General features: G+C 38.4%; 1 pseudogene; it reads left to right on the forward strand.

The window, feature by feature from the left end:
• The first annotated feature begins 11,755 nt into the window (after positions 1 to 11,755).
• LOC102833407 lies at positions 11,756 to 12,118 on the forward strand (annotated as a pseudogene).
• Positions 12,119 to 12,529: the final 411 nt, after the last annotated feature.

Here is a 12,529-nt window from a genome sequence, read left to right on the forward strand (position 1 = left end):
TGTTGTTGTTGTTGTTGTTGTTGTTGTTGTTAGGTGCCATTGAGTCGGTACCAACTCATAGAAACGTTATGCACAGCAGAATGAAACACTGACCAATCCTAGGCCAACCTCACTACTGTTGCCATGCTTAAGTCCATCAATGCTGCAACTTGGCCAATCCATCTCGAAGGGGTCTACCTTTTTTTCTCGGACCCTCCACTAGCCACTAGAGAGATGCAAATCAAAACAACAATGAGGTATCATCAGCAATAACAGCAAAGATCAAAAAAGTAAAGGACAGTAAGTGTTGGCGAGGATGTGGAGAGACTGGGACGCTCCTGCATTGCTGGTGGGATTTCAAAATGGTCCAGCTTCTCTGGAAAGCAATATGGCATTTCCTCAGAAGGTTGGAAATAGAAATACCTATGATCCAGCAATTCCTCTACTTGGTATTTACCCACAAGAAATACAAAGCCATAACACAAGTAGATATATGCACACCAATGTTCATAGCAGTACTATTGACAATAGCAAAAAGATGGAGGCAGCCTAAGTGCCCATCAACTGAAGAATGGATAACAAACTGTGGTACTTATACACAATGAAATATTATGCCATCTTGAAAACAATAAGGAAGCGATAAGATACCACATAACATGGATGAACCTTGAGGACATGATGTTCAGTTAAATTAGTCACTAAAGAAATACTGCATAGGACCACTATTGTAAAAGACTAAGAAAAAGAGCCCATACTAAGGTGTGGAGGCAGATTCTTTGCTGGTTACCAGGATTTTGGAATTGGGGTGAGGGGAGGGAAGGGAAGGTGGAGCACAGGGTAGGGAATAGACACAGGATAGTTTGGATGCTGGGGATGGGGGAGAAATACACAAGAAGGGGAAGGGAAATGGAAGGATAAAGTGGATGGGAGAACAATTAGGCAGGTTTTCCTGGGCTAAGTGGGACAGAGGTAAATGATGTATGCACAACCTTGAAACAACAGGGCCCTGGGATACAGGCATTGAGGCATGGTTGGAATGAGCAAAATGGGGGAAATAATGTTAAGATGCTTGGCCGTCCTTTGAATCTTGGTTTCCCTTGCATATCATTATAAAATAGACACTTGAGGGGGAAAGAAAGGAATAGCCAGAAATATCACCATAGAAAGCTTGTAAGTCCGTCTTCTGCCTATAACTGATTGGAATACCTAAAATGGGACTATAATGTGCCCGGTGAGGAGGCTTCCTGTGGAGCTTCTACATTACATAAGACCATAGGTGGAATCCTGAACAGCATCCAGAATCTTCTGAGGTGGTAAATTTCCACTTGAAAGGACAAGTAGACCAGCCTGGAATGGCTAGAAGAACAGAAGATACTTCTTGAAAGAAAGACCAATAAGAAAAACACAAACAATAACGGAGTCTGACTGACTACTAGAAGGACAAGCAAGTTGCTTGCTTGCCCAGGATCCATCAAGGCAAGCAGTCAAGTCCCCTCAGGGCAAACCCCCTTCCAAGACTAAGACTCAATGGAAATACACAGGCAGACATGTGCTCTGACTAGTGACCATGTTGGTCACCAATAAGGGGAAATGAGGGAAATACAGCAATGAAGTTGTGAGTTAAGTCCTACCACGTTCAATAGACTCCTGTGAACCCAGGTAGAGACCTGGTTGGCCAGCAGTGTATCAAGACCTGGGGATTCCTTGGGCCCGAGTCAGCCACAGAGGACTAGAGAGGAGAATGAAGCATCCAGCTGATAAGAAGAGAGGGCATATGCACAAGAACACCCACACTTGCAGATAATGCCCACTTGACCTGACTTCAATTACTGGATGATCAGAGCTCAACTAATAGAAGAAAGAGAGGGGAAAAAAAGAGTAATATTATTAAATTGACCTACACCTATGGATGCAGTAGCTCAAGAGAGGGAACAAATCTTTACAGTGAGGATCATTCCCACCCCTTCGATACACAGGGTAGACAGGGATGGGCAACTTGGACATTGGCTACCCAAAATGGTAGGGGGAAGGGCTACAAAGGCAAGAAGTGACTGACTTACAAGCTTTGAAGAGGGAACCTAGATCCAGAGGGGACGGAGAAAGGTAGAATCTCCACTGAGTAGTATCTAATCTGTCTGGGCAGGACTGATGAAAGGAGATTGGGATAGCACTCATGTGATACAATAATGAATAACTGATATCAGGACTGACTGTGAGGGTTGGAAATGTTAAGGTAGATGTTTTGTAGCAAAAAGAGGGGAGTGGTTGACTTTGCAGTTCAGGAGTGGATCCCTGGGACCATTGAGGGAGAAGAGCGGAGTGAGGGACCCTAGTGATGCCAGAGATGGATGAAGATGTGAAGAGATGGAGTGGCTGGAACTCTAGACCCAAAGAAGGACAGGGGATGTGTGCTGATGACCAGGGGCCAGTCTTGCAGTGTATACTCTTTGGTTGGTTGATGATACATGGAGGGGATTGTAACCATGGCAACGATATACGATAGGATCAATGTAAAGCTAATGTTCTCCCATGTAAATGATCACATAATTCACAATAAACATTTTTTTTTTTTTTAAGTAGAGGCAGTAAAATAATCTCAAAATGTCCTCTTGCTTATAAGGACTATCTCAGAGTAAGTTTTGTTGATTCACCTCTTTGAGGTAGAACTATTTCCGTACTTAGTCATTGAAATGGTGAAAGAAGAAGAAGAAGGGCAAAGGGAAGGGCTCTTGGCTAGTATCTCAATATCTAGAAGCCAGTTTTGGATGATAATCCTAAATCTATATGTGCATTTCTATAAATTATCTGTTTATTGTGAACAGTGCTTATTATTTTGCCACTTCTAAGCTTTTTAGATGTTTTGAGGTGACAGTGTGATAAATAGTGCTAGTGAGTTAATCAATTTGTAAATATCTTTTGTTATAATTAATAGAAAAGCATCTTTAAGCAGTGTGCATCTAGATTGATTAGGTTGGTAGAAGGAAGTGCAAGAGGAGGGAGGTATGTAAATGTGTCTATATTTGCATTTTGATGGTAACCATTGGTGTATGGAAGCATCTCTTGGCTGTACTATAGGAATACATGACTAACTACAATGGAACACCTTGGTAATGCTTTAGTAATTATAGATCTGATCATGAATCCTCTAAGAAACATTATACTTACTGTACTTTTGTTTCTGTTTCATCTTAAATGGAGCATTGAGGGTATTTGATAACTCTTGTCAGTATCCTATCTAGAGGCCTGTTACTATTTTTGTCATTTATGAATTTTTTTTTCTCCAAAGAAAGCCAGGATTTTTTTTTTTTCTTCCTGACTGAGTCAGTGTCATGAAATCTTGGTTGTCAACATACTCAAGGCTCTGAAACTTTTAGTTGGTATTCATGGTGTGTGTAAGAAGCATGAATCCCTACTGTGTGACCTCAACCAGTTATGTGTATGCACATACAGGACGTCAAACTTGTCATCAAATCATCAAATTAATTTTGGATGTCTTTTGTGTTCTTTGCTTTTTGCTTTTCAGTTTTCTATAATGCACATATTTTAAAAGTTTAAAAAGAGAAAAAAAATGTTATTTTAAAAACTTCAGGGAATCCCCATTGCTTATAGAATAAAGTTAGTGTGTTTATACATTTAAAAAAAAAACAATGGAAGAGTCACTGTAGTAAAAATAAATGGTTAATCTTTAACCATTTCAAGAGGTAGCATATGATCAAGAGCCAATGTCGAAGGAAGAATAAGATGCACTGAAGATATTGGCAAAGGACAAGTTTCTGGGGATTGATAGAATACAAAATGAAATATGTCAACAAATGTATGTACCACTGGAGGGAATCACTCATCTATACTACAAAATTTAGAAGACAGTTACCTCACCAACTGTTAGGAAAAAATCCATATTTGCAACCATTTCAAAGAACTGTGACCCAACAGAATGTGGAAAGCATCAGACAACACCATTAATATCTCAGGCAAGTAAAATTTTGCTAAATATATTTCAAAAAAGGTTTCAAGAGTACATTGACCAATCCACAATAAAATCTTTAAATAGAAAAAATAAAAATAATAAACACTGAGATGTAATTAAAAAAAAAAAAGAGTACAGTGATAGGGGAAGTGCCAGAGATTCAAGGTAGATTCAGACAAGAATGTAAAATGAGGGTTATCACTGCTGACGTGTGATGGATCTTGACTAAAAGCAGAGAATACCTGAAAGACACTTATCTGTGCTTAACTGACTATGTAAAGGTTTTTAGCTATGTAGATCATGTAGATCATGACAAGCTATGGATAACATAGCAATACTTGTTATTCCATAGACTAAATTGTGCCCATGAGGAACTTGTACATAGACCAAGAGGCAGTAACTCAAACATAACAAGGGGACACTGAATGGTTTAAAATCAGAAAAGGTGTATGTCAGGGTTGTATTCTTTTACCATAATTATCCAATCTGTATGCTGAACAAATAATCCAAGAAGCTGGATTTTATAAAGAGGACTCTGGCATAAGAATTGGAGGAAGACTTATTTACCATCTACAATATGCATATGATACAAACTTGCTTGCTGAAAGTGAAGAGGACTTAAAATACTTACTGATGACGGTCATGGACCACACACAGCCTTCACTCTGGCTTGCACCTCAATGTAAAGAAAATAAAAGACCTCAGCAGTGTACCAATAAATAGCATCATGATAAATGGAGAAGAGATTCAAATTGTCAAAGACTTTATTTTGCTTTTATCAACCTCATGGAAGGAGCAGTCAAGAAATCAAATGACATACTGCGTGAGGCAGATCTGGTGTTCAAGACCTCTTTAAAATGTTCATGAATAAATATGTCAATCTGAGGACTAAGGTGTGCCTGATCCAAGGCACGGTATTTCCAATTACATCATATGCACGTGAAAGTTGGACAATGAACCAGGAATACCATAGAAGTATTGATGCATTTGAGTTATTGTGTTGGAGGGGAATACTAAAAGTACCATGAACTGCTAAAATAACAAAGTTGTATTACAAAAAGTACAGCCAGAATGTTCCTTAGACACCAAGATGGCGATACTTTACCTCTCATACTTTAGGCAGGGAACAGTTCCTAGAGAAGGACATTATTATTTGTAAAATCGAAGGTTAATGAAGAAGTGGAAGACCCCTAATGAGACAGATTGGCCCAGTGGCAACAGCAATGGGCTCAAGTATAACGCCTGCAAGGGTGGTGAAGGACCAGGCAGAGTTTCGTTCGATTGTGCTTAGTGTCACTATGCATAGGAACTAACTCCATTGCACCTAAGCATTATTGCTACTTTAAACTAAGCTACATATGTACTTACTAGAAGCATAAACTGCAGCCCTAATGGTATAGTGGGTGAAGCATTCAGCTGCTAACCATAAGGTTAGTGGTTGGAATCCACCAAATAAGGTTGTCTGCTTCCATAAAGATGGATAGCTTTGGAAGCCCTAGGGGCTGTCCTACTCTGCCTATATGGTCACTATTGCCAATGGGTACTGACTTGATGGCAATGGGTAGTTGTTGTTGTTGTTAAGTGCTAGCGAGTCGATTCCAACCCATAGTGACCCTGTATAGGGTTTCTAAGGAGCAGCTGGTGAGCTTGAACCACCAACCTTGCAGTTCAAACAACTTTGCAGTCTGACGCATTAGCCCACAGCACCACACCAGGACTCCATGGCAATGGGTGGTGTGGGGTCATAAAATGTCAAATAGACCTATAACACCAAATTATCAATTTAATTATTACACAGAGTTAAATTACATATTTACAAGTAACACAAAATGTTTTTTTCCTGTCACACATTTCTTAAAATAATTATATTTAACTTTTAGTCATGTAGCCATCAAAGAGTGTCTTAGCATACATTATCTTTACTTACTTCCATTAAGGTGTTTCAGGTATAGCAATTTTAATTTTGTGATTGCCAAGTGACATTTATAAATGTCAAAAATTAGCTTTGATTGAAGTCACTTACAGCTAATGTACCTTTTCCAAACATTATTTTATTGTGATGAATAAGAAATAATGAATGAAAGAATAAAAGGAAAGAAAAAGAAAGTGAAGGAATACACTATAACATTACAGATTTTGTAAAGACTCTAAAATAAAACAAATGTCTGTTTCTTTAAGCCTATTGTATGACTCCACAACTCAAAGAAAACCTCTGTTCATATTGTTATGTGTTTATTTCTAATAGTAAAACTTTTTAGAACCACACTATAAGCAGTTTGTATCCTGATTTTTTTAACCTAAGTATTGCTCCACATCACTAAATATTCATTTTAGATATCATTTTAATGGTTGCTTAATATTCCATACTAGAAACCTACCATAATTTAATCAATGTTTCTCCTCTTGATGGATGTTAAGTTATTTTCAATGCCTTATTATTATGAACAGTTCTTCAAAGAAAATCATTGTGCATAAATCTTTGTCTACATTGATGATTATTTCATTATATTCGATTCTTAGAAGAGGAATTACTAGTTAAAATAATATGTACAATTTGAAGCTCTTAAAACAGATTAATTCATTACTTTATGACTATTGTACTAATCCTCCACTCAGCAGAATTGCAGGATCCCAGCTTGCCATTTCTTCACCAATTTAAAGCAATTTTTATCTTATTTTATTAATTTGATAGTTGAAAGTATTTGATAGTTGAAACTAATAATGTTTTATTTCTTAAAATGACTAATGAGACTAAATATTTGTACACATTTGCAACTCATATTTTCTTATATGATTTGGTCTATGTTCTTCACCATTTTCTTAATATGTGTCTACTGTTTGCTGTTATCAAGGCATTGTATATGTTAATGATATTATTTTATCAATCACTTTTTTTTAACCATTTGTCTCATATTTTCTTAAAATACTTTCATCATTTTTATAGTCAGAGTTTTTGGTAGTTTACATAATATTTATTTATTTATGTGTTAAAATGTTCATTATCTTATGTTTAAAATGGAGTCCCTGAGTAGTATAAATATTACCAGGCTAGACTGCTTACTGAAAAGTTGGACGCTCAAATTCACCCAAAGACAACTCAGAAGCAAAGTCTAGCAATCGACTTCCCAAAAATCAGCCATTGAAACCCTTATGGAAAAACTAAAACAAAAGGAAACCTTATAGAAAATAGTTCTACCAGGATATACACTGAGTCACCATGAGCTGATGTTGACTTGACAGCTATTAATTCTTTGTTAAGCTTTAAATGCTATTCACCATCCTGTGTCAGATAAATATTCATCTATATTTTATCTGATTATTTCTTCTTAATTGGCTCTTTCCTTCTTTATTTGTTTTTTTGTTTCATATAAAATTCTATAAACCATCCATGGCAGAAAGACTTTTAGGTGATGCCCTTGATCCCATCTGCAACCTCTGCCAAACTCCTGATTATAACTTTCCAGAGGAAACAGCTAAGCCGTGCCCAAAAAATATGAGATAGCAAAAGTATACTGTTTTAAGACTCTTCATTCATTATAATTTGCTATGCTGTTGTTGTTAAGTGTCGTGGAGTCAGTTCCGACTCATAGCGACCCTGTACAGGGTTTCCGAGGCTGTAATTCTTTATGGGAGCAGAAAGCCTCATAAAGAATAAATACAGATTTTCCTATCAGAATTGGAGTGCTGATGTAACAGTATTTGAAAATATAAGAGTGACTTTAAAACAAACATTTGGAAAGCAGAAGGAAGAATAGTAAATAATATGATCAATAATGGCTAAATGGCAACACATATAAGATGCTAGTAAACATCTGGACTTGAAGGGTGCTGCTGGTGAGAACCCAAAGGAAGTAAGTAGTCATTGGAACCTGGAGGAAGGTGTATCAGAGAGTTTGGCAAAATTGTCTCCTGAAGTTATTTTATAAACAGAACTTTACAAAAAATATTATTGTGATCTGGGTGAAAACTTAAAGAGCCAATTGCTTTCTCATTCAACAATTTGTACATATTTTGTGTTGTGACACTGACTGCAATCCCCACAATGTAACAGAACTCCTCCCACTCCTTCGATGCTTTGACCATATCCCTTTGTCCATCTTTCTTATCCCTTCCTGCCTTCTGAGATTTGTTTTCAAGTTCTGTTGAGTCAGTAACACCTAATGGCGAACCTGTATAGGGTTTCCAAGAAGCTGCTGGTGACCTTGAACCACCAACTTTGTGGTTCAAACTGACCTTGCAGTCCAGTGCATTAACCCACCATGCCACACCAGGACTCCTGAGCTTTATTTGTTAGTAAATGCTGCCCTTTTGATCTTGTATGGTTGTTCTATGGAGTGTATACCTCCCTGATGGAAATGTTCACCTCATTTGACTGAAAATTCAGTCATGAGGGCAAATACATTTCTTGTCTTCAAGAGCATCTAAGGGGTGTCCACCAGAATCTATCACACCAGGAACTCTGATTTTTAAAATTACTTTGAATTTCGTTTCACATTTTTCTTCTACTCTTTCATTAGAACCTTCTATTATTATCCATTTCAGATGAGTCAGCAGTGGTAGCCAGCAATCATCTAGTTCTTCTGGTATCAGAGCCATGAAGGCTGGGGTTAACATGATTCACTAGTTCTTTGAATTACTTCTTGAATCTTTGATTCTCTTCACTGAACTTTTTGTCAGATAGGCAAAGGTCAATGGTTGTATTTTAGATGACCACTAACAAGTGGCCATCTAGGATCCAGAACATTGTTTTTGTGCATTATGTTATGCCATTTGACCTTGGTGTCACCTGAGACTATAATCCTGATCCCCAGCCCACCAATTTACTCCCTCAGTGTATTTTGTTATATCTATGAACTGGAGTCCTGGTGCAGTGCTGAGGGATTATGCCCTGGATAACAAGGTCAGTTTGAACAGCAAGGTTGGCAGTTCAAACTCACCAGCTACTCTTTAGTAAACCTTTACAGAGTTGCTATGAGTTAGAACCGACTAGACAACGGTTAACAACAACATGATACCATTGGAGTCCTTGTTGGTCCTGTAGGCTAAGCACTTGACCCTACACATGGTCACTATGAGATGTAACCAACTCGACAGCATTTAACAATGACAACAAGAAATATTTATAACTCTTCTTTCTGTGTGCTCTATTTATGTCCCCATGTGGCACTGTGGGTTAATGACCTGGGCTGCTAGGTCAGTTTGAACCACAAGCTTGGTGATTCAAGTTCACCAGCTGCTCCTCGGAAACCCTATACAGGATCGCTGTGGGTCAGAACCAACTCAATGGCACGTAACAATAAAATAACAATATTTTAAGTATACATAAATATATGGGAAAGCTTTAAAAAGCTCACAGATAATTGAAAGATAATGCAATTTTTCCATAAATTTTGTGAAGCCCCTTATGTATGGTGAAATACTTTCTGTCAGTCCTCTCTAGATATTTGGGATATAGTTCTATTCTCTTTTTCACACCTTTCCAGTTTGTGTTTCTCTCTATGTATTCACATATGTGATGGTTGTTAGATGCCACTGAGTCAGTTCAGGCTCATGGCAACATTATGCACAAGAGAATGAAACAGTGCCCAGTCCTACGCCATCCTCAAAATCTTTGTTATGCTTGAGCCCATTCCTACTACTATTGGGCCAATCCATCACGTTGAGGGATCTTCCACTTGTCCAATGATCCTCCATTTTACCCACCACATTATCCTTCGCCAGGGACTGGTCCCTGCTGATAATGAATTATGAGAGAGGAAGTCTTGACATACTGATTTCTAGGGAGCATTCTAGTTGTACTTCTTTCAAAACAGATTGTCTTGTTCTTCTGTTAGTACATGATATTTAATATTCTCCAACACCATAATTTAAATGTATCAATTCTTCATGGTCTTCTTTATTCATTTGTCCTGAATTCACATGTGTATAATTATATTGAAAATACCATGACTTGAGTCAGGTGCACCTTAGTCCTCAAACTGAATTCTTTGCTCTTGAACACTTTAAAAAGATCTTTTGCAGCAGATTGGCCTAATATGCCTTTGATTTTTTGATTGCTACTTCCATGAGCATTCATTGTGTATTCAAGCAACACGAAATACTCAGCAACTTCTTTTATGGTCACTGATAACTACCACATGAAGAGATTACTGATGCCAACCAGCGAAAGCTTGGCTAGGATGATCAATAATAGGTCCCTGAATAAACAGACAACAGAAAATTCCTGAAGCCCCTCAGGGCCCCTACCTCATATGGGAAATCCTAAAAACTCCCCTTCCCTTTTCCCCAGGGTGGCAGATCTGGGAGATTTTTCTAGTACCCTATTCTCCTGAGTATCAATACTCAATAAATGTTTTTCTGTATGTTGTTTTAGTCCTGTCTCTGAGTATTGGCTCCATAAGAAGCAAGTTGTAAAGAACTACTTTCCAAATAACAACCACCCCCAAAACTTAATTTACCCTTATGGTGGTGGTGATATGCCGTGAAGTTGGCTGTACTTTGTGGAAACAGAAAGCCTCATCTTTCTCACAAAGAGCAGCTGGTAGTTTCGAACTGCTGACCTTATGGTTAGGAGGCTGACTCGTAACCACTACACTACCAAAGCTCCTTAATTTAGCCTTATAGAGAAACAAAATTCAGCATAAGTTTTGACTACCTTAGGCAGGTACTGGAGTATTTCTATTAGCTCTTTTCTTTACAACAAAGAATATTTTTAATAGAAAATACATCAATTGAAAAAATTAATTGGAGTATAATAGTCTACCAGGAGCATAATGGCTCAATGTAATAAGATTTGGATTGCAAACCACAGGGTCCATGGTTCGAGCCTGCCAGCTGCACCATGGGAAAAAGATGAGGCTTTCTGCTATTGCAAACGTTTAAAGCCTCAGAAACCTGATACAGGGTCACTTTGAGCAGGAAGAGATTACATGGCACTTCACAACTATTCTACCAGAGAAACTAAACCAAAAGACAGACTACCATCTTAGCTGCCATCACTTAAGTGTAATACATCAGCTATACACATAAGAGGAAATAAGGGAGGAAAATCAATGGGGAATAAAGACAGAAAATCAATATAGTTTCTTTTCCTCAGGAGAGCTGATGATGCAGTGTTCATTGCCTGATTGACAACCAAAAGACTGGTGGTTTGAACACTGCAGCCACTCAGAGGCAGCAAGATGTAGTAGTCTGGTTCTGTAAGATTTACATCTTTGAAAACACTATGGGGCAATTCTACTTTGACACTATGAGTAGGAATCCACTGGAAAAGAGTAGGTTTTGGTTTGGTTTTATTCCTCAGAGGGCGTTTGCTTTTGAAGGAACCCAACATATTAGGATTCTGCAGTGCTCAATAGAAAGACAACACTGCCCAAACTAGAGTCAGGAAACTGGATAGCATGTCTTCTCGTACTTGATGCTAAAAGAAATGAGGTTGTAGAGAAAGTCCTTGTGATTTAAAAGGAGCTCATTCCTCCTTTAAATCATCAGAGATTAGTTTTCTTTGACAAGCCATTAGAATCCCATGAAACATAAATTACCATACAATTGAGGTACTTTCATCTCATAGTCTCCCTAAAAGCTTGAAAGAAATACAATGGCAAGATGTAGGAAGGCAGAAAGGAATATGCTGATATACATACAGAAGCATTTGCAGAATCATGGAGTTTTAAAGGGAGGGAGGGAGCTTAGAAATCTCTGTCCCAAATCTTCTAATCTTTCAATATGACGGCAGAACCTTTTCTGCACTAGTCTAAGTCCCCAGCCTTGTGTTTTTTACTGGTACAAATGTCTGGGAACAAAACTTGAACCCCGACATCAACCCACGGGTTCTGGAACCTGCTACAGCTGTCCATCGAGGACATCAGCATGAAGTTTGACGAACTCTATCACTTCAAGGCCAACAGCTGGCAACTGGGGGAGAGCCTCCCCACCCCACCCCTCCCCCCCAAGAGAAAGGAAGAGAAAAAGCCACCCACTCTGGTCCCAAAGAAGCCAGCCAAATCCAAGACAGCATTGAGCCGAGACAAGGCTTCAGATGTGGGGGACAAACAGTGCCAGGAGGCCCGCAAGAGACTCCTGGCTGCCAAGTGGGCAGCTTCTGTGTGGCAGAACTCGGCCACAGAGAGTGTAGACAGCATCGAGATCTATGTCCCCGAGGCCCAGACGTGACTTTGAGAACATCAAGGAAAAAAGGAAACTATTTTTAAGTCATTAAAAAACACACAGAAAAACAAAAACAAAAAACACCAAAGCCTCCATTCCTCGAATGGAGAACAGAAGTTCTTCAAAATAACTTTCACTGCAGTGGTCAACCAGATTAATTAATCATTCACCTGCTTTTCAGTGCTTAGGTTTTCTCTATACAACCCTAAGACTGGATATTTTAGAGATATTATGGATGCAATTTTTGAAAGAAAGAAAGAAAGAAAAAAAAGCTCCAATCATAAAAACTTTTTTTTTAAGTGCCATCAAGTCAGTTCCAACTCATAACGACCCTGTATAGGGTTTCCGAGGAGCAGCTAGTGGGTTTGAGCCACTGATCTTGCAGTTCAAACCAACTTTGAAATCTAGTACTTTATC

Source organism: Chrysochloris asiatica, unplaced genomic scaffold (assembly GCF_000296735.1).
Source record: "Chrysochloris asiatica unplaced genomic scaffold, ChrAsi1.0 scaffold00070, whole genome shotgun sequence".
Lineage (NCBI taxonomy): Eukaryota > Metazoa > Chordata > Mammalia > Afrosoricida > Chrysochloridae > Chrysochloris > Chrysochloris asiatica.